This window comes from Sus scrofa, chromosome 4 (genome assembly GCF_000003025.6).
Source record: "Sus scrofa isolate TJ Tabasco breed Duroc chromosome 4, Sscrofa11.1, whole genome shotgun sequence".
NCBI lineage: Eukaryota > Metazoa > Chordata > Mammalia > Artiodactyla > Suidae > Sus > Sus scrofa.
The window spans coordinates 105,351,367-105,377,658 of record NC_010446.5 but is presented as its reverse complement, the minus strand read 5'-3'; positions in this window follow the sequence as shown (position 1 = coordinate 105,377,658).

The window sequence follows — 26,292 nt, the reverse complement described above, 5'->3', positions numbered from 1 at the left end:
TTCTGGCGGCATGACTCTGGGGGCCTAGAGGAGTTCCCAAATGCCAGGCAAGGAAAAACTCATAGCCCATATTTCAACTTAAAATTGCACTTTATTTATAGGTAGCCAGGGACCAAAGGCTCCCCAGCATCCTTCCTCAGCATCACCTCAGAATCTGATGTGGTGTATCTGGGCTCACAGGGTCTTCCTTGGGTCAGCGTTTAGAGCTCAGGCCAGCATTCTTACAAGGAATATGCCCAAGTTAGAGGCCTTTCACTCCCCCATGCCAAATAGGGACATCAGCTGACATCCAGAGTAGGAGCAGTGTTTCTTCCTTAGTCTTCCTACTTAGTATTACTTAAGTATAGAAGTACTTAAATAGAGCAGTCCATACTAGCCCTCAACACACCGATGCCTACTATTCTTCAACCAGCGTTTATGGGACAGAGCCTGGGAGTTGATCATTGGATGGGGCACCATGATAGACCCACAGGAATGAGAATGGGATGGCCATCCAGAGGACCTTAGCTCAAGCCCTGCCCTTCCATAATCTATCAAGTTATGTCACTGTGACAAATCTTTGCCCCTCTCTGGGCCTTTGTCTTCTCACTTGTAAAACAAGGAGATTGGACCAGTTAGTACAAGTGTTGAAATTCAAAGTAGTGGAAAGAGTCTTAAAAATCTAAGACTCTAATCTAATCTTACTCTCCAAGGAGAGTAAATGAAAGAGGCCCTGGGAATTTATTCAAATACTGGTGTTTTATATAGTGTCACTTCAGGGCTTATTATTTATGGTAGATTATCTACTTGGGACAGCCTAAGAAAGACTCCTTACGAATATTCAGCTTGGCTCTCTGAGTCCTCTAGCCATCCTGCATCTTTATACCAACCTGATATTTTATATGCTAATCCTACAGATGAGCAGCTGTTTATAGCAATGATGGCAGACCACGTTCTTGACCTGTACCCATTCCAGTGTTCGTTCTGCCTGGGCCTGACTCTTGGCCCTGGCTGCTATTTACTGTTCCTGCCCTTTTACTTGGGGTTGCTCTTTATTTTTCTTGGCTTGACTCTTAGCTTCCCCTCAGGGTCTTGGCTGGGACCTACTCATGGACTCAACTCTTTTCAAACTACCTCAGATAGAATTTGAGTGCCCCATTTGATCCCTCACGACTCAGCTCCTGCTGCTGGACATAAAAGAATGGAAAGCAGGGGAATTGGACACTCTTGAATATAATACTCCTAGATGGCAATAAGTATTGCACCAACATTTTAGCCAAAAGGAGTGTTTATAAAGGAAATTGTATAGGATGAGTTAAATATGACTTTCTGAGGGCTCCAACCATTGGTCCTAGTTTTCTCTTTGGAGGTCACACATGAACAAGTCTAATTCCTTCCTTATCTGACAACTCTTCATATATTTGATTACAACTATCAACCCCTGTTATCAACCTCCTGTTATCATCTTACACCCCTGCCAAGTCAGCTCTTCCCCAGGCAAAACATGTCAAATTTTCCAACATTCCTCAGATATGATGGTTTTGAATATTTTTGCCAACCTGATGTTCTTCTTAATCCTGTCTGACTGATCTTTATTCCGCTTCCTTTGAGGTACCCAAAGCTGCATGCCACACTCCGGATTAGACCTGATCAGCCCAACAAGCTGGATTCCTTTGCTTAAAATCATTATTCCCAAAGTGATTTCCTTTCATCCCAGCTCCTGTAACATGCTCTGGGGTTAGGGGCTGGAGATCAGTTAATTTTAGTTAAATATGTTTAGGAAATCCTGCAGATTATCCTCCTTCTTGGAGATTTCAAAATATACATTAGAGTACTAAAGGATCAGAGTAGTCCTATTTGCCTTTACCTAACCTAGTGTTCTCCAATTTTATTTGACCACAGTACTCTTTGCTAAAGTATCACACATTGGCCTCCCTAGTATGCCATAAAGATTTGGAAAGCACTGCTCAACTTCTGTTTATGTCACCTGAAATTATTTTTTTCCTTTCCTTTTCTTTATCTTTTTTATGTTTCTGTCTTCTTTCTTTCCTTCCCTCTTTCATTGCTTCCTTCTACTATCCTTCTATGACAACATACTGAGTTAAGCATCAGTCAAAACTCTTAGATATTTTTCAAACCTATAAATCATGGTGATAATTCATGGCAAACTCCCTCACATCTGACACTTGTTATTTGCTATTACTCATTTGTGTATTAAGTATGCATTGTAGACCTTAATTTAAACCATTAACAAAAATATGGAGCTCAATAAACATATGTTGAATAATTTAAGCATAGGGCTGAGGCCTATATCCTTTGTATATGGTAATTCAGTTAGTTATAATTGTCCTAATTATCCAGCTAGTGTATCCTAGTATCCAGCCCTTATTTCTCAATGCTTGTTCATGAGGCTATCTTGAAATCCTCATCGAATTCCTTGCTGCAGTCATGTTCATCACCAAGTCAGATTCCCTAATATACAAGTCTAGAATAATCCTGTCGTAGAAGAAGATGAAATGGATATGGCAGAAGTTTAGAAATAGAGGTGAGAATTGAAAAGTAGGTAGAATTTAAATAAGCAGAGGATTGGAAAGCATTGAGGTAAGCATCAGTAATGCAATCTAGAGTTTGCTGTTGTAAGATTCAATGCAGGGAGCTGCAAGGTAGAGGGTTGGGTAAGATGAATAAATAGCTAATAATGTGGTTTTATCATTACTACTTAAAGGATAAACTCTAAGTGTTGATTAAAAGGAATGAGTGAAATAACACACAGAACTCTTATTACTGGGGGAGCTGGGGAAAGCTTCACAATAGAAGTGGGCCTGAGCTAGCCATAAAGATTGGGTAGCCTCTGCCATGCAGGGATGGAGGGCTTCAGCTTGTCTTCAGACTTTTTTCTCAGGCCCTTTCTCTCCCTTTTCTCCTTCTGTGACTCTCTAATATGAATGTTAGTGTGTTTGATGTTGTCCCAGAGGTCTCTGTAACTATCCTTATTTCTCTTCATTCTTTTTTCTTTACTCTGTTGCATGGCAGTGATGTTTACCATTCTGTCTTCTAGCTCTCTGATCCATTCTTCCTCTTCATTTATTCTATTGATTCCATATAGTGTATTTTTCATTTAAGTTATTGTATCCTTCAACTCTGTTTGGTTGTTCTTTATATTTTCTAACTCTTTGTTAAAGATTTCTTATAATTTCTCTTCTGTACATCCATTCTTTTCATGGGTTCTTGGATCATCTTTACTCTTAAATCTTTCTTGGGTAAATTGCCTATCTCCACTTTACTTAGTTGTTCTGGGGTTTTATCTTGTTTCTTCATCTGGAACATATTCCTTTGCCATCTCATTTTACTTAAATTTCTATTTGTATTTTTATGTGTGTAATAGGTTAGTTATGTTTCTTGACCTTGGAGAAATGGCACCCTGTAGGGGATGCCCCATGTATCCAGAAGTACACTCTCCTCTTGTCACCCAAGGACCAGGGGCCAGTTGATCGCAGGATGTGTTCTGCCTCTTGGTGGGTAAGTCTGGTCTAGAAGTTTGTGCAGGTTTCCTGCCCACTGATGGGTGGAGCTTGGTCTTGACCCTCTGGTGGGTAGAGCTGTGTTAAGGGGCCTGTCTAAAGGTGGCTGTGGGCTCAGGAAGTCTTTAGGCAGCCTGTCTGCTAATGGTTAGGTCTGTGTTCCCATCGCATTGGTTGTTTGGTCTGAGACTCTCAGCATTGGAGCCTACAGGCTGTTGGGTGGGGTGAGGACTTGGTGCTAATGATGCAACCAAGATACCTTTCTCCAGGAAGAGTTCGGTAGATGAACACTCCCTGATATTTCTGCCACTAGTTTTTATGGCCCCAGAGAGAACCACAGTCACCCTCTGCCTCCCCAGGATACCCTCTAAGACCAGCAGGTAGGTCTGGCCCAGATTCCTATGAAGTCACTGCTTCGCCTTGGGTCCTGGTGTGCATGAGACCTTGTACGTGCCCTTTAAGAGTGGAGTCTCTGTTTCCCCTAGTCCTGAGCCTTCAAAGCCAACTGCTCTGGGAGCTCCTGGATGAGGGACTTCAGAATTCAAACCTTTGGACTTCCCATTGTGGCTTAGTAGTAATGAACCTGAGTAGTATCCATGAGGACATGGGTTTTATCCCCGGCCTTGCTCAGTGGGTTAAGGATCCAGCATTGCTATGAGCTGTGGTGTAGGTCACAGATGCAGCTCAGATCCTCTGTTGCTGTGGCTGTGGTGTAGTCTGGCAGCTACAGCTCTGATTCGACTCCTGGCCTGGGAACTTCTATATGCCACACCTGCAGCCCTAAAAAGCAAAAAAAAAAAAAAAAAAAAAAAAAAAATGCTTGTGAAGCTTTCAATCTATGAGGCTAGAAGGAGGACTATAGGAAAGGGTGTCACAAGCAGGGGGGAGGGGAAGGAGGGCAACAAATTCAATTACAAGGAGGGGGCTTCTGCTGGCAAATGCTCTTTCTACCCACAAGTGGGTGAAAAGCCTGAGATTAAACATTCTGAGCATTTAGAGTTGGTCTAGAGCCAACTGATTTTTTTGTTTGTTTGTTTCAAATATGTCTGGATGTGGTGAGGTTAGCTCATGTCATTTAAATGAGCCAGTCTCACAGAACAAAACACATTTTTGTGTTTGTTGGACCCGGGATTGTGCAGGAAGTAATTCTGGCTTATGTTGCCCTGGAGCTAAATGGCTCAATGGGGTCTTTTCTTTGGGGGTTTTCCACTGTGGGACTTTTCAGATGTTTAAACACTATGACTCCTGTTCTGGGGATGAGGTCTAAGACAAGCCCGTATAGATCCCTGGAACCTCCACACTGGCTTCCTTTTGCTCTTCTCCACTGATGCCTCTGACATCAGTCTGTTGAAGAAACAACTAGAATGATTGTGATTCATTGATTCATTGATTGATTGCTTCGTTCATTCAAGGTCTTTCTTTTATTTTTCCCTGTATTTTTTTTAATAGAGTGATTTTTATTTTTTTCCATTATAGCTGGTTTATAGTGTTCTGTCAGTTTTCTACTGTACAGCCTGGTGACCTAGTTACATATACATGTATACATTCTTTTTTCTCACATTATCATGTTCCGTCATAAGTGACTAGACATAGTTCCCAGTGCTATACTGCAGGATCTCACTGCTAATCCATTCCAAAGGCAATAGTCTGCATCTATCAACCCCAAGCACCCCATCCATCCCATTCCCTCCCCCTCCCCCTTGGCAACCACAAGTCTATTCTTAAAGTCCATGATTTTCTTTTCTGTGGAAAGGTTCATTTGTACCATATATTAGATTCCAGATATAAGTGATATCATATGGTATTTGTCTTTCTCTTTCTGACTTATTACACTCAGTATGAGAGTCTTTAGTTCCATCCATGTGGCTGCAAATGGCATTATTTTGTTCTTTTTTATGGCCTAGTGGTATTCTATTGTGTATATATACCACATTTTCCTAATCCAATCATTTGTCGATGGACATTTGGGTTGTTTCCATATCTTGGCCATTGTGAATAGTGCTGCAGTGAACATGCGGGTGCATGTGTCTTTTTCAAGGAAATTTTTGTCTGGGTATATGCCCACGAGTGTCATATAGTAGTTCTATGTATAGTTTTGTAAGGTACCTCCATACTGTTCCCCACAGTGGTTGTACCAGCTTACATTCCCACCAACAGTGCAGGAGGGTTCCCTTTTTCCCCACGCCTCCTTCAGCATTTGTTATTCGTGGACTTACTAATGATGGCCATTCTGACTGGTGTGAGGTGGTATCTTGTGGTAGTTTTGATTTGCATTTCTCTAATAATCAGTGATGTTGAGCATTTTTTCATGTGCTTGTTGGCCATCTGTATATCTTCCTTGGAGAAAGGTCTATTCAGGTCTTTTGTCCATTTTTCAATTGGGTTGTTGGCTTTTTTTGCTATTGAGTTGTATAAGTTGTTTGTATATTTTAGATATTAAGCCCTTGTCAGTTACATCATTTGAAACTATTTTCTCAGGTCTATACTTTCAGGGATCATTTCTATAGTTTGTGAAACTATTTTCTCCCATTCTTTAAGTTGTCTTTTTGTTTTCTTTTTGGTTTCCTTTGCTGTGCAAAAGCTTGTCAGTTTGATTAGGTCCCATTGGTTTATTTTTGCTTTTATTTCTTTTGGCCTGGGAGACTGACCTGAGAAAACGTTTGTAGGGTTGATTTCAGAGAATGTTTTGCCTATGTTCTCTTCTAGGAGTTTGATGGTGTCTTGTCTTTTGTTTAAGTCTTTCAACCATTTTGAGTTTATTTTTGTGCATGATGTGAGAGTATGTTCTAGTTTCATTGATTTGCGTGCAGCTGTCCAGGTTTCCCAGCAATATTTGCTGAAAAGATCATCTTTTTCCCATTTTATGTTCTTGCCTCCTTTGTCAAAGATTAATTGACCATAGGTGTCTGGGTTTATTTCTGGGTTCTCTATTCTGTTTCATTGGTCTGTATGTCTGGGTTCTCTATTCTGTTTCATTGGTCTGTATGTCTGTTTTGGTACCAGTACCACACTGTCTTGATGACTGTGGCTTTGTAATATTGCCTGAAGTCTGGAAGAGCTATGCCTCCTGCTTGGTTTTTGTTCCTCAGAATTGCTTTGGCAATTCTGGGTCTTTTGTGGTTCTATATGAATTTTTGGATTGTTTGTTTTAGTTCTGTGAAAAATGTCATGGGTAATTTGATAGGGATTGCACTGAATCTGTAGATTGCTTTGGGTAGTATGGCCATTTTTACAATATTAATTTTTCCAACCCAGGAGCATGGAATATCTTTCCATTTCTTTACATCTTCAATTTCCTTGATTAACATTTTAAAGCTCTCAGCATATAAGTCCTTTACCTCCTTGGTCAGGTTTATTCCCAGGTATTTTATTTTTAGGGGTGCAATTTTACAAGGTATTGTATTTTTGTATTCCTTTTCTAATATTTCATTGTTGGTATGCAGAAATGCAACTGATTTCTGAATGTTAATCTTATATCCTGCTACTTTGCTGAATTAGTTGATCAGTTCAAGTAGTTTTTGGGTTGAGTCCTTGGGGTTTTCTATATATATATATCATGTCATCTGCATACAGTGACCGTTTTACCTCTTTTCTTCCTATTAGGATGCCTTTTATTTCTTTTGTTCGTCTGATTGCTGTGGCTAGGACTTCCAAAACTATGTTGAATAATAGTGGTGAGAGTGGGCATCCTTGTCTTGTTCCAGATTTTAGTGGGAAGGCTTTCAGTTTTTCTCCATTGAGTATTATATTTTCTGTGGGTTTGTCATGAATGGCTTTGATTATATTCAGGAATGTTCCCTCTATACCCACTTTGGTAAGAGTTTTCATCATGAATGGATGTTGGACTTTGTCAGATGCTTTTTATGCATCTGTTGAGATGATCATGTGGTTTTTGACTTTTCTTTTGTTAATGTGGTGTCTGATGTTGATTGATTTGCATATATTGAACCATCCTTATGAACCTGGGATGAATCCCACCTCGTTGTGGTGTATGATCTTTTTTATATGCTGTTGGATTCGGTTGGCTAAAATTTTGTTGAAAATTTTTGCGTCTATGGTCATCAAAGATATTGGTCTGTGGTTTTCTTTTTTGGTGTTATCTTTGTCTGGTTTTGGAATTAGGGTGATGGTGGCATCGTAGAATGTCTTTGGGAGTGTTCCTTCTTCTTCAACCTTTTGAAAAGTGTATGGAGGATAAGTTCCTATTTGTATGTTTGGTAGAATTCGGACTTACTGTGTGGCTCAAAGCATAACTACTCAGCATTACTTCAAAGACTTTCTTCTTGCTAATATCCTATTGGTCCTTGTGGGAAGGAATATTTTTTACTCCCTCCTGGTCATTCCTTGCTCCCCAGAGGTCCACATCATATATATATATATATATTTTCCCACCTGTTTCCATTTTCTGTATGAGGGCTTTCTAAGAGGAAGCCTGTATGGTGAGCTATAGAGCAGTGATCAGCATCCACTGTCACCCATCTTCCTGTCACGTGCTTGTCACCTCTCCACACCTAAATATCCTTCAAGGTCTTGGAGTACCATTAAGGTGGGAGAAGGCAGCTAAGGGATAATGAAGAGTTTGTGAAGCTCCCTCTGTTCCTCATCTCTTGAGAGAAGTGACTGCCTGGCTCTGTCCAGGCCAGTGTTTCTTTATTTGATAGCAGCACCAAGGGACCAAGGGACACTGTGTGAGGGCAGCTGACCCCTCAATCATTGTCACAGTGCTTGTTCTTTAGCCAGAAAGATGTCCTAGAGCAATGTTCTCTGCTCAGCAGTACTGGGCTCTGTGTACCTGTCCCCTCCCAGAACTTAAGCCCTTCTTCCCTCTGGGTCCCTGCCCCAGTCCTACTCCCCAGACAGAGAAGCATTGAAATTTTCAGGAATGTTAGGGACTCTGTGTCATCCATATCTTTTAAACAGTAACAGTACCTCTCCAATATGCCAGTCACACCTATTTTAAAGAAAGTTTTCTTCTGGTGGAAATTGTTTGGTTCTCAAGATTGATTTAAGAAAGCCTTATGTCAGGAGTTCCCATTGTGGCTCAGCCGTAACAAACCCAACTAGTATCCATGAGGATGCAGGTTTGATCCCTGGCCCTGCTCAGTGGGTTAAGGATCCAGCGTTGCTATGAGCTGTGGTGTAGGTTGCAAATGCGGCTCAGATCTTTTGTTGCTGTGGCTGTGGCATAGGCCAGCAGCTACAGCTCCAATTCGACCCCTAGTCGGGGAACCTCCATATGCTGCATGTCCCCCCACTAAGAACAAAAGAACGAAAGAAAGAGAAAAAAAGAAAGAAAGAAAGGAAACTTTGTGTAAACTAAACTGAGTTTATCAAACAAGAGTACAGGCTTTGCAGTGGGACTCAACACGAGTTCCCCAATACAATAATAGTTATAATCTAACAGTACTTTCAACTCCAAAAGATCTTCGCGCTCTTTCATTTAACTCTTGCAAAAACCTTATGTGACAAGTGATTAGCCCCATTTTACACATCAGAAAAGATCAAAGAGATAGGAAGAGACTGAATAGCTTTTCAGAGGTGCAGGAACTAGTTAGTGAAGGAGACAGGATGCAAATCAGAAATATGTCACTTCAGGGGTGTGTTAGCTTCCACACTGCAGGACAGCCCCCTGTAAACTTAAAATATTCACGTCTGTCTTCCTAGGAGCACATTCTTGGGATGAATTGCTCCTTTCTCTCACCTTTCCCCTAAGGTTACTTGCGGTGTTGGAGCAGTGAATACCTCCTAACTCCATTTCCCACACCCAGGTCTGAATCGCTGGTGGAACATTCTTAGGTGATTAACTGCTAACAGTTAGCTGCGTGTCACTCTCTCCAGAGTCCTAACCCTTTGCTCCTTCCAGTGAAGCTGGGACCCCAGGTTTTGAATTAGTTTGGAACATCACAGGGAAAACTAGAGGCTGCTGTTGCCCTCTGTGAGGTCCTCAGAGGTGGGAGGTTCTGCAGGAACTGCTCTCCAGGAAGCCCTTGGCTCCTCCTGTGGCTGAGCAGGCGGGGTAGGATTGGGAGGAGGCGAGGGAAAGGGCCCCAGGCAGCTCTTGGCCAAACTTCAGCTTATGCCTTTCTTCAGAACTTTTAAGGATTTGGGGATTCTTCATGCTTTCAGGATATGAATTGTTAATAACTAAATCTCAGAGGAAATAAATAGCAATTAATGTGATTTAATGTTACCCTGGAGACATTATTAAATTCAGCTTTGCCCACTTGATTGTTGCTGAATGTGTGGCTTAGAGCAGGAGTGGGCATCCGTCCCAGCAGGGGGGACCATATGTGTAGGGTGGAGGAGGAAGGGGCAGATGAAGAGAAGCTCCTGGGAAACAAGGTGGGCAGACAGAGCTAGGGATTTGCTCTTGAGATGGGTGGGCACGCCACAGATGAGGATGGTTCTCTCTCAGTGCACTAGGTCCTGGGCACACACTGGATCACACTCCCGGAATGCAGGCAGCTGTGCTAGGTCCTAAACTACTGTCAAGGCCACTGTCTCATTTTATCCCAAGGTCACTAGTTAGCTAGAGGTAAAATGGCAGCTAAATCCTGCTTTCCAAGACTTCCAGATTCATGAGCTCTTTCTTGGACCTGGGTGATACCCTATGGAACTTTAGACAGAACTGGGTTTTAGAGTCACATACATCTGTGGTGGATCAGTCACTTACCCACACTGTAACCTTGCTCTTTGCCCCTTACTTTTATTAGCTATAAAATGAAGACAGTAGTACTGGAGTGGTGGTAAGGATTGCATGAGTATTGGACATAAATTTCCTACTTGCTTTATGAGCCTTCTTTCTCCCCACACAGACTGGCCTCCCCATTCTGTGTGGGTTCTATGGGGGAAGAGCTGGGAGCTGCTGAAGGAAGGTTTCCTTTTGGTGCTAGCTCAGGGCAGAGAGATCCAGGCTCAGAACTCCTCTAGCTTCACCCTAATGAGGCTGCATTCCTCCACCATGGGTGGAGCCAGTCTAGGGGCCAGGCACACTGCTACCTCCTCCCCATGGACCACAATGTTAATTCTATTGCCTTTTGTTCCTGGACATTCTCTTGCGGGCCTTGCCCTGGCTCCACCCCTGCCAAGCCAGTGGACACTGGGCACTGGAAGGGAGGAGGCTTTTTCTCCTTTTCCTTAAAAAAATACATATTTATTAACATTATACATATATATTATATCTATATCTCTGTCTATATCTATGTCTATATCAGAAAATGAATGCACTTTACCCATTCCCCAGGAAAAATCTCTCCCAACCACTCCGAAGAAGAATGGACAATCAATGCTCTGATCCGTTGACCCAAAGATCCTGGACTCAAACTCTCTTAGATCTTTTACTTCATTAATCTCTGACCAGTTTATAGGTATATTAATTCCCTAATAATAATTGGTAGTGATTGTTAAACAATAATAGCAATAGTTAGCAATTAGTGTTTTATGAAAAGCTCTATGGTGGTGAGAGGTAGGGATTATTACTATCCTTGTCTTACAGAAGATGAAACAGGCTCAGACAAATTAAGTAATTTGCTCACAATTACTCAGCTATTGAGAGGTAGAACTTCGATTTGAATTTAAATTTGGCTGAGCCTAGAGAGAGTGCCTCTCAGTCACAGTGGTTTGTACAGCACACGTAGTATATAGGGCTCTGAGGAAAGTCTGCTATGAGCTTGCCACCCTAGATAGGGGCCACCCTGCCCCACTCCCACCCCTACTCCTTGGCCTCAGGTCTGGGGAGTGTGGGAAGGCCTGGCAGGGTCAGCTGCCAGGAAGGACTTGTCTTCATCACTTCCACAGAAACTGTGACAGAAGCAAATAAAACATGAAGAGAAGGCTTCCCGAAGTGTCGGGCCTCCCTGAGTGATCTGGCTGGCTGTTTTAAATCCTTCAGCCACCGCATGAAGGTCATAAAATGGGAGGGCTGCAATTTCCTCCCTTCCACACTGGCTCTGTTCTGTGTGCATAAGGAATTGATGGAGGAAAGGGACATTCTAGCAGGTCTTGACTCTGTATTCGGCGGGCCTGGAGTGTTTCATTGGCTATACTGTAGTTGGGACTGAAATGGCATTTCCATCTCTGGGTTCAGAAAGCTTAGAAATGGTGCTTAAAAGAGAATCACCACCACTACTAACATTTTGTAAAATTTTATAATTTCAGAAGCACTTGTGCTTCATACCTTGTCCCTGCATCTCCTGAACTACCATTTGTGAGTCTTTTTGATCTTAATATTGAAGTTTTCAATAAAGACTAGAGAGTTAATTGCCAAATTGTTAAATTATTTTGGCCCTTGAAGGAGTACTGGATTAGGAGTCAGAAGGATTAGATTTTGAGCATTAGTTTTTTCATCTGTAAAAGGTGGATAACATTAACCTTGCCTTTTGTACATGGATATTGTGAATATCACGTGAAATGCATGTAAATAGGTGTTGGGAGCTCTAAAGTCCTAAAACTTTGTAAAATAAAAGGAACTTATTTACTGCTGCTTATAATACATATATTTAGCTTGAATTCATGCAATACATATTTTTCACCATCTGTCCCTGAAATTTACCCTTATTTTTCATTGTAACCAATTAACTTCTATTCATTGTTCAGTGCATACACCTTTTTTTTAAAAAAAGACTTTTTTAGAGCAGTTTCAAATTTATAACAAAATTGAGGGGAGGGCTGACAGAGCAGGTTTTGGAATAAAAGATGAAAGAGGTCATTTTTTGGGCCAGTTGAGGTAAAAGTTCCATTAACCATGGGTTTAGTGAGAGTCTGTTCTCTTTGATCAGTTGGCCCAAAAAGTATAATGTGAGAGTTATTAAAGATAAAGAGATTATGTTCATAAGTTTTTGTGTGGTATTTTGGAAACTTTCCCCAGTGAAGTATTATGTTGTGTTCGCCCGCCAGGCATATGGGGACCCAGAGACATCCATGTACCTATGGTGACATTGAGTGCGAGTGTGTGGTTGCAGTAAAAAAGATTCAGGTTTCCTAAGGATAAAGATTAGTTGTAGTTGGATATATGTTGGAAACAGAGATAGACCTTATTGGCCAAATGAGTAACTTTCCCTATTGGTTGATAGGCTCTTGGAAATTTACTTAAATCAGTCCTAAGCAGTTGCTCTTTTAGAAAATGGAGGCCTTATGGTAATTTAAAGTTATGCTAAGAAGGATCTCTGGACTTAGAGAAAAGGTCTATAAAACTGTTGAGGACTTGTGAAAAGTTTTTGGACAAATCCAACACTTGGTTAGGTTTGTACCTGTGCTATAGACTGGACAGTAGGGGTGAGGGGGTGATGAGACCCTCCAGAAGAGGGCAGGTGTTGAAAGAGAAGTATTAGGGTTAGTAAGGTGGAAGAGGAAGGTGTGGGGGTCTTATGCATTGGATTATCTCTCACAAATGATCCAGAGGGTGTGTGATCCAACTCCATGGGTAATCACAGTCTCCCTGTAGGAGTGATTCCCACAGTAAGGTGAGGGTATGAAAATGAAGATTGAGAGGGACAGTGGCTAGTATGGACAGTATTTGTGGAGGGAGGGAATATGGGGTGTTAAGATTAGGGGAAAGCAGAATGCACAAGGACAATGTGGTCTGTTCATAGAGGACTATTAATCTAGAGAAAGGGAGCTGTTTCCCCAATAAATGCTTGGTGGAGGCAGTCTGAGGAGCACCAGGGAATCATGTCACAGGGAAGAGTGAGAAAGAGAAGAGCAAATGCCCAAATAAGCCCAATAGACCAGGTACTATTCCTTCTCTTTCTGTTGTAGAATTTGAAGGGTTGTTAGGTCAGGAAGGGAGAGAGCAGGGGCAGAAATAAGGGCCTGTTGTAATTTATGGACGGGACTTTAATCTTGATAATATGGTCCAGTGGCTCCTTTAGAGGCCCTTTGGTGGCTTGGTATGGGGATGGGGCAAAAGCCCGAAGTTGGGGTTCCAGATACAGAGGAATCCCACAAGGCCAGGGAAAGATAGGAGCTCCTGTTTGGAAGTGGGAGGAGAGAGAGCCATTTTCTGTCTACAGTGATAACCCAATGGGGGTAATAGAGAATCCAAGGCATTTGACCCGAGGGGAGGAAAGTTGAGCTTTGGTGGGAGAGACCCAATATCCTCTATTGACCAGGTGGTTTTAAAATGTTGCCATATGTTTAAGAGAAGTGTCATAAGATGGGCTACAGAGTAAGAGATCATCCACATATCGGAGGAGGGTGCTAAAGGTGAGATCAAGAGTGGTGAGATCTGAAGCTAGAACCTGTCCAGAAAGAATGGGGGCTATCCCAAAAAGCCTGGGGAAGGACCTTCCAGGTAAGCTGACGTGATTGGTGGATGTCGGGATCTGTCCAGGTGAAGGTGAAAAGGTCCTGAGAGTCTGGGTATAAAGGGATGGGAAAGAAGGCATCCTTAAGATTGAGTACCATGACATGGGAGGTATCTGGGGGAATAAGAGGTAGGATATTATATGGGTTAGGAACCCCCAAGTGAGTTGGAAGACTGCCTGGTTTATAAGAGATCCTGGATGAGGTGGTAAGAGCCATCTGACTTTTTTACCAGTAGGATTGGAGTGTTGAATGGGGAATGAGTTGGTTGGAGTAAGTTACGAGAAAGAAGGCAGTTAATAATAAGTTGGAGGCCCCTTCTGCTCTTAAGGGACAAAGGATATTGGGTTTGATAGGGGAATTTGGACAGGTCTTTTAACTTAATTTAAGTGGGAGCATGATGAGCTATGGAAGGGGTGGAGGTTTAACATACCTTGGGCAAACGATGGTGACTGGGAGAGGTAGTTTATCAGGTTTTGGATGAGTAAGGAGGAAGAGGGAAGGGTCGGCCACATAGATAGGAGTGAGAAGCTAAGGCTCTGAATTTAGATAGAATATCTCTGCTGAGAATCGGGTTGGGCACCTGGGTAATATCAGGAAAGAATGGCTGAAGGGTGTTTCTGATGAAGAGCAATTTAGGGTTTGGAGATTAGGCCATCAGCCCCCACAATGGAGCCTTGAGAGTGGTGCGTGGAACCTGTAAATTTAGGTAATGCTGAGTATGTGGCCCTTGTGTCGATAAGTAATCAGCTTACCTGCCACCAGCAAAGTTACCCGGGGCTCTGATGGAGTGATAGGCTTGGAAGCCAGGAGCCCAGGCCCCCTCAGTCTTCTGTGGCCAGGCCAAGGTGGCTTGGCAGGTTGAGGTCTGATGATTCCGGTCTCTCCATAGGAAGGAATGTGGTCACAGTCGACCTTCCAGGGGCCTCTCTTGCCACGCTGTGGACAAAGGTCTGGGGGAGATCAAGGGTTAGGGCGGTCCTCTGCCCAATGGCCTTTCTTGCCTCACCTGTAACATGGGCCTGGAGGGGCCTTAGAGCCATTGTCTTTGTGAGGGAACCTGAATCTTTGGGAGCCCCAAATGGCAGTTGCCATTTGGTATTTAGCCTGATCTCTTTTTAATTTTTGGCTTTCAGGCTCTTGATCCTGATTATTAAAGACCTTGAAGGCAAGGCTCAAGAGATCCCTTTGTGGGGTTTGAGGGCCATCCTCTAATTTTTGTAGTTTGCACCTTATGTCAGGTGCAGATTAAGAGACGAAGTGAGTGTTTAAGAAAAGACTTCCTTCTACTGAGGAAGGGTCTAAATTTGTATATTTTGGGAGAGCCTCCATTAAGAGAGAAAGAAAGAGGGCAGGGTTTTCGTCTGAGCCTTGACTATTTCTTTTAGTACTCCATAGTTAACAGCTCTGTGTGCTGGGGTGTGGAATCTACCTGATAGTCCCCAGTTGGCTTTTGTCTGGGAACTGCCACTGCCCCAGCCGGCTGGTGGTTATTTTGATGGTGGAAATCATCAGCATGGGCCTGAATGGCTAACCAGACCCTTTCCTTTGCTTTGGGGGAGAGGGTGGAGGATTAGAGGATAAGATGATATAGATGCTGTGCCAGGTAAGGTCATAGGACTGAGTGAGATATTCAAATTCCTTAATGTAGGTGGAGGGGTGAGAAGAGGAGCCTAATCTTTCAATTTGAGAGAGGTTGGACATAGAAAAAGGCACATGGACCCAGACAGTCCCCTCAGTTCCTGCAACTTCCTGTAAAGGGAGTAAAGGAGCCAGTTGGGGGATGTCTTTGGAGACAGGAGGTTGGGTCTGGGACCATGTATGAGGAAGGGAGAAAAAGGAGTGGGGATCTGGATTAGGATTGGGATGAAGTGAGGAAGCTGAGGGTGGAGGAGAGGATGATTGCAAGTTGGTGGGAGAGCTGGTGGCATGGAGAGGGTCATATGGGGGAGGAGGATGATATGCAGGATCAAAGGAGGAGATATCAGAATCAGAGGGAGGTGGTTGTGAATCTTTTGAATAAAGAATTTGAAAGGTGGAGCAAGATGAACAGAAGGAGGGTTGGGAGCAGGGGATAAAGAAGGCCTGAATAGGGAACTTCGGACCACTGGCCATTATGGCGACAAAAGTTATTGAGGTCATACAAGATTAAAATTGAAAGTGCCATTTTTGGGTCTTGAGACTTGTTATCCAATCTGTATTGTATCAAAGAGGTGTTATAAATTTAAGACGCTTGGACCTAATGTCTCATCTTAGTCTGAGACTATCTGAATTTCGCAAGAAGCAGCCAAGAGGTGTGTTCCTGGAAGAGTGGAGGAAGTGTTCCTCATGATGAGAAGGAACAAGAGGACTAAGAGGGGATGGAGGGTAAAGTAAAGGACCACCTTTGGGAGTGCACTACTCAGGCTGGGTGTCCCCAAGGCCTGAGTAGTGGACCTGAGAAGAGACAGAGAGAGGTCACACTCTGTTGTGGGCGTCCCCAGATCAGAGGAACCAGGGCTGAGTGGCTGTGTAGTCTTCTGACCTAGAGCTAGGGTTCGTCTGAGGGTTGCATTCTGGTGTGTCAGAGGAACTGGGGCCAGTGGCTGTGTCGACAGAAGACCCGGAAAGGTGGCAATTACTCAACCGAGAATTAAGAGATTGATGTTGGATACAGAGTCGGAAAGGCAGAGTTCCCGGTTCAGTGCTCCCTCCTAATTTCCCCCTCACTTGCTCAAGAGGATTGTTGGGGAGGTGCCTAGATCAGGGGCCCAAACCTGGGTAGGATCTGGAGGTTAGCCCAGGACAAGCTGCCACTGCCTGCTGCTCTCTGGGTTGCAAATCCAGGGGTTTGGGGCACCACTGACCGGCTTCCTGTCCCCTTGCCAATCCCTCCCAGGTCTCAGCACCAAATGTTAAGTTTGCTGAGCAAGGGAGGAATGTGCAAGGCCAGGCTGATAAAGCAAGAGAGATTTATTAAGGCATCCAAAGTGATGGGCTGAGCTCAAGATGGTGCCATTGTGGACTGCTCAGAGACGTTTTGCTTATAAAGGATCTGTGGTGGGAATCTGTGGCACGAGTTTAGGACAGGAACAAAGAATATGGAGGAGGGGAAGGTCAGGGGAGGGGTAAGGGGTTGAGTCCCATGACAGAAGGCAGTTAATCTTTGTAAATGGTTAATCTAGGCAGGCAGTTGTTTTCCTCAGGCCGTTGTTTCTTGCTGCCCAACTTGAGCCTCCACATTCTGGGGGAGGGTCTGAAGCTAGTCTCCAAGGGGAACAGCCACATTGGGGGTTGGTGAGGGGGTCTGTCAGAATCCTCCTGGGAACCTATCAATTTCCAGGTTTTGGTCATTATGAATAAAGTTGCTATAAATATCCATGTAAATGTTTTTTGGGTGAACATAAGTTCTTAACTCCTTTGTAAATACTAAGAAGTGTGGATTGCTGGATTGTATGGTAAGAGTATGTTTACTTTTGTAAGACGTTGCTAAACATTCTTACAAAGTGGCTGTACCATTTTGCATTCTCACCAGCAATTCCCGTTGCTCCACATCCTTGCCAGCATTTGGTGTTGTCAGTGTTCTGGATTTTGGCCACTTATTCTAATAATTACTAGTAATTATTAGAATTACTTATTCTAATAAGTGTATACTGGTATCTTGTTTTAATTTGCATTTCTTTGCTGACATATGAATGTGGAGCCTTTTTTCATATGCTTATTTGTTATTTGTATACCTTCTTTGGTGAGGTGTCTGGCCCACTTTTCAACTGAGTTGTTTTCCTATTGCTAAAATGTGAAGTCTTTTTGTATATTTTCAATAACCATACTTTATCAGATGTGGCTTTTGCAAATATCTTCTCCCAGACTGTGGCTTGTCTTATTCTGTTGATACTGTCTTTTGCAGAGCAGAAATTCCTTTTTTGGGGGGTGGGGGGGGTGCTGCACCCACAGCATATGGGAGTTCCCAAGCTAGGGACTAAATGGGAACTGCAGCTGTCTTCGACCTACACCACAGCTCATAGCAACACAGGATCGTTAACCCACTGAGTGAGGCCAGGGATCCGACACATCCTCATGGATACTAGTCGGATTTGTTTCCACTGTGCCACAGTGGGAACTCTAGAAATTCTTAATTTTAATGAATTCTAGCTTATTATTTCTTTTATGCATACTGTCTTTGGTGTTGTACCTTGATGACCATATCTAATGCCATCTGCGTTTTATGTTATCTTCTAGGAGTTTTATAGTTTTGTGTTTTAAATTTATGTCTATGATTTATTTTAATTAATTTTGTGAATGATATAAGCTCTGTATCCATCCTTATATGTGGGTGTCTGTTGTTCCAGCACCATTTGTTGAAGAGACTATTCTTGCTTCATTATATTATCTTTGCTCCTTTGTCAAAGACGAGTTGACTACATTTATATGGGTCTATTTCTGGACTCACCATTCTGTTTCATTGATCTATTTGCCTATCCTGTCACCAGTACCATGCTGTTTTGATTACTGTAGCTTTGTTGCTGAATCTCAGCCTCTGTGCAATGGTGCCAAATAGAAATTCGGAGACAAAGTTTTGGTGAAAGAAAAAAAAGTATCTTTATTGCTTCCAGGCAAAGGAGGCCAGAGCAGGCTAATGACTTAGAGACTGTGTCCCCCTTGTGAGAGATTAAGAGGTGGTTTTATAGTTGGGGAGTGGAAAATAGAGCCACAGGTAAGGATCAGTGTAGAGGCAAGTTTGCATTGTTTTTCAAAGCTGGTGTGTTTAGTGGTCCCAGGACTGGTTCTGGTGGTCCTCCTTCTTTCCAGAATGAAGGATGCTTCATCAAATAGTTACCATCTTCCATTTGTTGGGGGTTTTAGTTCTGCAGAAGGGCTCAAAGATATTGTTATATATATATTTCTTGAAGAGGAAACAGGACCCTGCCCCAAGGCTGCACTCAGTTCTGTGCCCCACCCCCTCCCCACAGAGACTGCCACTGTTTTGAATTTGGGAGAGTCCTTCCCATCTCTAGTCTCAAAGGTGGTCAATAGAAAACATGATTTTGAAGACAAGGAAATTACAAAAGATGGGGGTTGAGGAGAATCTTAGATAGAAGTAGCAAAGGATGGAATCCTGTCATCTTCCCTAAATTTAGGGAAGCAAATGTCACAGAAAATCCAGGGCTCTGAGAAGCACTGATTTGAGAGACTGGGAGAATCTAAGAATTGTGACTATTCAGTTGCAAATGAGCCCAATAAGGAAGAAAAAGGGGAAACAACCCTTAGAAATGGTTGCCATAGGTCCTCCCTTTGAGTCCAGTTGTCCAAGGGCACATCCAGGAGACAAGGAAGGAAATGCTCTATCCAAGGTTAGCAGAGACCTACAAGACGACTGTCACAATTGCAAAATTGCTGAAGGAGATGAAGTTTTTAAACAGTGCTGAGAACAAGAACAAACACCCTCCCCCCCAACCTCCACTTTTAAAAGTATGATCAGAACAGAAGGAAGATCAAAGGAGTCATAGGCCTGCTTCTTGGGACATCTGGCGAAATGTTAACGGACAATAGAAAGAACCCATATCTACTCAATTTCTATTTTTGCTCATTCCCTACATTAAGGACGATAACTTCTCCATAGAAAAAATGTGGAACAAGTATGGTTACAGCAGAGTCTGAGCCTAATTGAGGTGAAGAGAGCTTGCAGCATCCCCTAATGCCTGTCCCAGAGGCAGATGAAGAATGTCCAGGGCACAGATACAGTTGCAGATGTGATTGTCGAATCTTTAGTGCTTCAAAACTTGGAATGAACAGATGTCTTAATTTTCAAAATGGTGGAGAAAGTATATTCAGGAATTTAGAGACCAGAAAACTTGCTTTCTTTCTTAAAGAAGTTGTCAAGGTATGGGGTGTTGAGGGGCCTGTTGGGGCAGGGCAGATCTTTGCTTCAGGTTTTCTCCACCTGAGGGTCTTCAGTTCCTGGTGGCAAAGAGACTAGAAGACTTAATCCTGAGGGGCTAACCCTCTCTGCAGAGGGAGAGGGTCAGGGTTGGGCTACCAGAACATAGGGAGTTCACCCAGACCGTTGCTGCCCAGTGCTTAGTGGTCCCTCACCTCTGAACCTCTTTCTGGAAAAGTTTCCAGAAATCTTTTACCAGCTCCTTAATTTGGCAGACTTGGAAGCTTGGATGCCTGGTTTGGCGAGGTCCAGAGAGAGGAAGCAATCTGTCCAAGTTTACATAGCTGTTAATGGCTGAGCTGGGATCAGAGCCAAGTGAGTTGATTCACCACCTGGGGTTCTTCCTCTTTATGCCGCTCTTACACTGCCTAGCATGCACTTTTCATTTATCTCAGCATCTCTTTTATCTTCCCAATAAGACAGCATTCATTTCACACTTATTGAGCATTTATTGTGTGGCAGGCACCATGCTGGCAGCTCTGTGGCTATAAAAATGATTAAAATCTGGTTCTTGGATTATATGAACTTCTAGGTGACAAGCAGTGACCCCCTTATGGCTTGAGACTTGATTGGAAAAGGAACAAGTAGGGTGCTGTGGGTTGATGGTGGAAGGTGCCATTGTAATCTGGAAGTTTCTGGCTCCCCCAGAAAGCTTGAGCCTTATGGGCAGGGAGACTACCTTACACAACTGTGTCTTCTTCACAGAGCCTTGCACCGCATGATAGAAGCTGGGGGAGCTGTCGCCAGAGACCTCCCAGAGCTTCTTGTTTTAGAATTTAGAGAAGGGCAACCTGCTCTTGACCTCTACTCTGAAGGGTACCGAAGACCAAGATAGTTCTCCTTTTGCCTTCCCCTCTTGTTTTTTGTCTTTCTCATGCCACTTGGTTCTTCTGGGCTCTTCAAAGATTTGATGAAGATTAAAAATTGATTTTTGAGCCAGGATGTGTCACTACCTGGGAATTGAGAGGCAAGTTAATCACACCAGGAGGCCGTGAGTTTCTTGCTTGCACTGGCTCTGCGGCTGGACTGCTCCCAGGACTGCCTGCAGGAATGAGAGGAAGTTATGGGGCAGAAAGCATTGCATCTTAGGGCCTTCTCTATGAGGCAGCATGGAAGCATCCACAGCCCAATCAGGAAGTTCAGAGAAAGGAATGGAATCGACGGCATGGATGTTAGGAATACATTCTTTCCCACTGAGCCCTGCTCCCTGGGGTGCAGGCCTGTGGAGTGGTTTGGAACAGAGACAACTCCCTGGATGCCTGAACTGGAAAGGAATAAGATGTGGCCTGGGGCCCCATCAAATTCCAGAGGCCGATGGCAAACACTAGGATACTATGGGGACAGTCTGCTGGGGTCTCTGCCCCAAGGGCCAGGCACCCATTAACCTGTACTGGGGGTCCACAGCAGGAGCCTGATTTAACAAGGTGGAGGGGGATTGAGGAAGGCAGAGATGTTGGAATCATTAGGTTTTCAAAGTCAACCTCATTCTCTTACTAGGTTTACCTTCAGTCCAAGTGCATGTATCATTCCTCGATGCCAAGAAGAACTTCATGTAGCTGCTGGGTGGTTAGATTCAAGAACTTCTGAAACTCTAACTCAGAAATATGGGATTCCATAAAAATATTTTGAGAAAGTCAATATATCCTCTCTTCTGTCATTGTTACTATGTTGTAACCCTCACTAACTGTTTAACCTTGGGCTCTTACCTTCTTTAAATGTCAGTATCGTTATTTTTGAAATGGATATAAAACTTTATACTGCCCTTGGTTGTCACAAGGACTAAATGAAGTAATATATGTGAAGGTGCGTGATTTAAGCTTCATAGGATAAAAGTTCCTCCCTTCCTTTGCTCCCTTTTTCCAATATCTTACAAATATACTGATATAGTCAAGCATAGAAACTGAAGCCAGTCTTGTATAATGATGATACTGCTTAGGTGAAAAAGCACGAAGAAGACCCTCCTTGCTCTACCCCAGACAAAGATTTTATCTTTCATTATATCCTTATGATAATGATTCTGATCTTTGGTGCGGTGCCATTAGTCATTGCCTTTTTTTTCATATGGTATCATACTATACATATTAGTCATTAAAATCTTAGTGGGAAATAATTTCAAAAACAGAGTTTCTCAAGATTCGTGGTCACTTTGTCCAACTCTCATCCCCCCAAATTATTTTGGGGTCATCTAGACTCTTCTTGAATAATTCCAGTGATAAAGAGCTCACAGTCGTTAGCTCAGCCGATCACATTGTGATACAGCTGAAGTTGATTAGACATCCTTTTATAAGCCGAAGTAAGTCTAACTCCCTAGAACTTTGTTTTTTTGGCCTGAATTTCATGAAATAGAAAAATTAGGGGTAATATGCTCCTTCTTTCATTTGACAGCACTTTAAATAATTAAAGATAGAGATCTTTTCTTTTCCAGCCTCTTATAACATGGTTTAACTTATTATTTCTCCTGTAACAGTCTCTAGATCCTTTACAACCCAGGTTACTCTTCTCTGAGGATGCCTACATTTTCCAGTGTTCTCCAAACATACATATCACCTGAATGCTACCCCAGGAGGGTTCTAACAGTATAGGGGCTGAAAGGTTAAAACCTCCCTGTGACTAGATTTAGGCTGATAGTATCATAGTTTTTTTTTAAATCAGATTGCATAATTTCTTAATGTTTAGTGTCTGATAAATTAAAACCTCAAGACATTTCAACAGAAACTGCTATCAAATTGGGCCTCTCCTGGATTAGACATATTAAGCAATTAAATATTTAATATAAATGCACATAACTTTATTATTAGTTAAAAATCTCTCTTCCTTTTGTTTCAGGCTATTCTTGTTTTTTCCCTGAATCTTAGTTTGTCAATTCATAAATTAGTGGTTCTTTCAGCTTTGTGTCATCTATAAGTTTGAATTAGCAGGTTAGCAGGTTGAAAACAGATCCCTTTAGCTCAGCATCAAAGACATTCCTAAAACTGGCATCTGTTTAATCATCCCTGAGCAAGTTTACTAAACTAAAATTGTTTAATAGTTCGTTACTTAGGCTACAATCTTGAGAGCTCCCATGCCTGGCCATGTTCATAGTCATTTAGTTAGTAAGGGAAAGTTCATTGGGTATTAATCTGAGTGGGGTTCTTGAAACGCATATGCTTAGCAGACAGTATTAATCAGTATGAGTTTTCTAGATGCCTTTGATGCTATCTACCCAGGTAGATTGATGCAGGAATCAGTGCTCTGGCCCAGAGGCAATATACTCATTCACCGAATAGTAGGAACATTGGGAAATGCACATGAGAAATTCTTGATTTGCCTTGATGTATCGGAAGATTGAAGAAGAGCTGACTGGACTTAATTCTGACAGCAAAAGGAATCCTGATCCACCCAAAGGCCAGGATGCCCAGTCATTAAGAGCTTCTCTGTTTTTGTCTTGTTCCATAAACCAGCACTTGCATGAAGGACTTCTGCAGTTGTTTTAAAAAAAAAACACACACTCACAGCAAAACTGCTAAGAAACTCAAGGACTTGGCCAACAGGGAAAGGAGAAAGTATAGTCACTGGGAGGAAACCTAAGACAAAGGAAGTTTTGGGCACAGGGCTCCGTGTTGAGAGAAGTAGACCAGGGACTGAGGGCAAAGGGAGAAGGAGGTTGTGGTATATGATTTTTTCCCCAAGACCATAGGCTTATCTTAGACAGCTGAGTTGATTCTTTTCCCCATCAACTGGTATGCATTATTATAAGGGATCAGGGCGAAGCAGTCACCACTCTCAAATCTGATCCCAAATATTTGGAATCCCTGAGAATTCTAGGGAATCTAGTTATGAGGGTCCTAGCCTCCTTTGAAAACATTTACCAACTTACCAGAAATATGGAAGACAGGAACTTTGAATGAAAGGATCATATTTTTGTGTAATTTGTGAAAGCCAAGGGAGGGTATATGGCATGCATGTTCCAATACAACTTCTCAAAATATCCCAATAACATAAATACCCCTGAAATACCAGGGTAAATACCCTGACTAAACTAAAATAAGCTAAAAATGATGAACAACCTAATGTTAGATTCTGAGAAGAATCTTTTTAAGTATCAGAGAGATGGAACAAAGTTGGAGGGATAAATCCTGTGTAGAGTTCTTGTCACAGCACCCAAGTTTCACTTAAGTTCATGAAACAGAACACCTGGGGGAAAAATAGTCACATCATAATCCCTTGATTGATTAGAGGCTGAGGGTTTTCACAAATCAGAAAATAGGAAAATATTCCTTTAGGGCATGGGGCATGGGATAGTACACTCTGAGAATTTCTGAAGACTGTTGTACTACACTCATCAATCTTTCTTTATTCTTAGAATGACAGATATAGTCTCATCAGTTATGAAAATTATGCCACTGTATTGGGAAAAGCTACTGAACCCCTAGAAAATAGTTCCTATGGCAGAAATGGACAGGAATTGAAGAGGAGAATAAATAGGAGATTTGGAGAAACTGGTGGTGGACCATTGCATTTAAACAGGTGTTCTTATAAGTAAAGTAGGCAAAGTCAGAGAGGAAAAACAATGTTGATAACAGTATATGCTAGAGACTATAGGTTTTCTTGAATCAAGTATTAGAGCCTTGGCAATCTGCGGATTCAATACAATCCCTATCAAATTACCAATGGCATTTTTCACAGAACTAGCACAAAAAAAAATTAAGATTTGCATGGAAACTCAAAAGGCCCTGAATAGTCAAAGAACTTCTTAGAAAGAAAAATTAAGCTGGAAGAATCAGGCTCCCTGTCTTCACACTATACTACAAAGCTATAGTCATCAAAACAATATGGTACTGGCACAAAAACAGGAATACAGATCAATGAAACAGGATGGAAAGCCCAGAAATAAATCCACTCACCTATGGTCAGCTAATCTAGGGCAAAGAAATAAAGAATATACAGTGGACAAAAGAAAGTCTCTTCAGTGAGTGGTGCTGAGAAAACCGAACAGCTACATGTAAAAGAATGAAATTAGAATGCTCTATAACACCATACACAAAAATAAACTCAGAATGGATTAAATACCTAAATATAAGACTGGATACTATAAAACTCTTAGAGGAAAACATAGGCAGAACACCCTCTGATATAAACTGCAGTATTAGCTTTTCAAATTCACCTCCTAGAATAATGAAAATAAAAATAAACAATTGGGACCTAATTTTTGCACAGCATTGAGTTCCTGTTGTGGCTCAGCAGAAAGGAATCTGACTGGTGTCCATGAGCATGCAGGTTTGATCCCTGGCCTTGCTCAGTGGGCCAGGGGTCTGGCATTGCTGTTAGCTGTGGGGTGGGTTGCAGATGAGGCTTGGGTCCCGCATTGCTGTGGCTGTGGCATAGGCTGTAGCTGATTCAACCACTGTCCTGGAAACATCCTATGCCATGAATGTAGCCCTAAAAAGAAAAAGAAAAAAAGTTTTTCCACAGCAAAGGAAACCATAAACAAAACAAAAAGACAACACACAGAATGGGAGAAAATATTTGCAAATGAAACAACTGACAAAGGATTAATCCCCAAAATATACGAACACCTCTTCCAGCTCAATATAAACAAACAAAAAAACAACCCAATCAAAAAATGGGCAGAAAACCTAAATAGACATTTCTCCAAAGAAGACATACAGATGGCAAACAACACATGAAAAGGTGCTTAACACTGGGAGTTCCCATTGTGACTCAGTGGTAATGAACCCACCTAGTATCCATGAGGATGCAGGTTCAATCCCTTGCCTCACTCAGTGGGTTAAGTAAATGTCCATTGACAGTGGAATGGATAGATAAGATGTGGCACATATATACAAAAGAATATTACTCAGCCATAAAAAGAACTAAGTAATGCCATTTGCAGCAACATTGATGGACCCAGAATGAAGTTAGTCAGACAGTGAAAGATCAACATCTTATGATATCACTTATATGTGGAATCTAAAAAAAGGATACAAATGAACTTATGTGCAGAACAAAAACAGATTCACACACTTTGAAAACAAATTTATGATTACCAAAAGGCAACAAACAAAAGAATAGAAATTGTAAGAATTTTGTTAGGTGAAAAATATAGGAAAAAAAGAAGCAAAGCACAAAAATATGAAATTTGAAATGAATAAAAATATTTTATTACCTATAATAAATATCAGTGGGCTAAATTTCCCGGTAAAAAGTTGAAGGTTAGATTTCAGGAAATAAAAAATAAAAATAAAATCCAGTTATACGCTGTTTCTAAGAAATATGTCAAAATTTAAGGATGTGGCAAGGTTAAAAATAAGATGTAAATAAAAGAAAATAAAAGAGGGGATCCCTAAATAATATATATTTAGAGGAAAAACCATTTCTCAAAGTAAAGATATTGTCATAATTTATAAATGGTCAGTTTACCAGAAAGATAAAACAATTCTAAATTAATATGCATATAATAACTAGGTATAACATATAACTCTCTTTATCATCTATCCTTATTATTTATGTCTGTCATCTATCTAATTACTATCATAATGGGAGATACTAATATATATTCTTTCAGTAATTTATTGTCAAGCCAACAAAAATAAG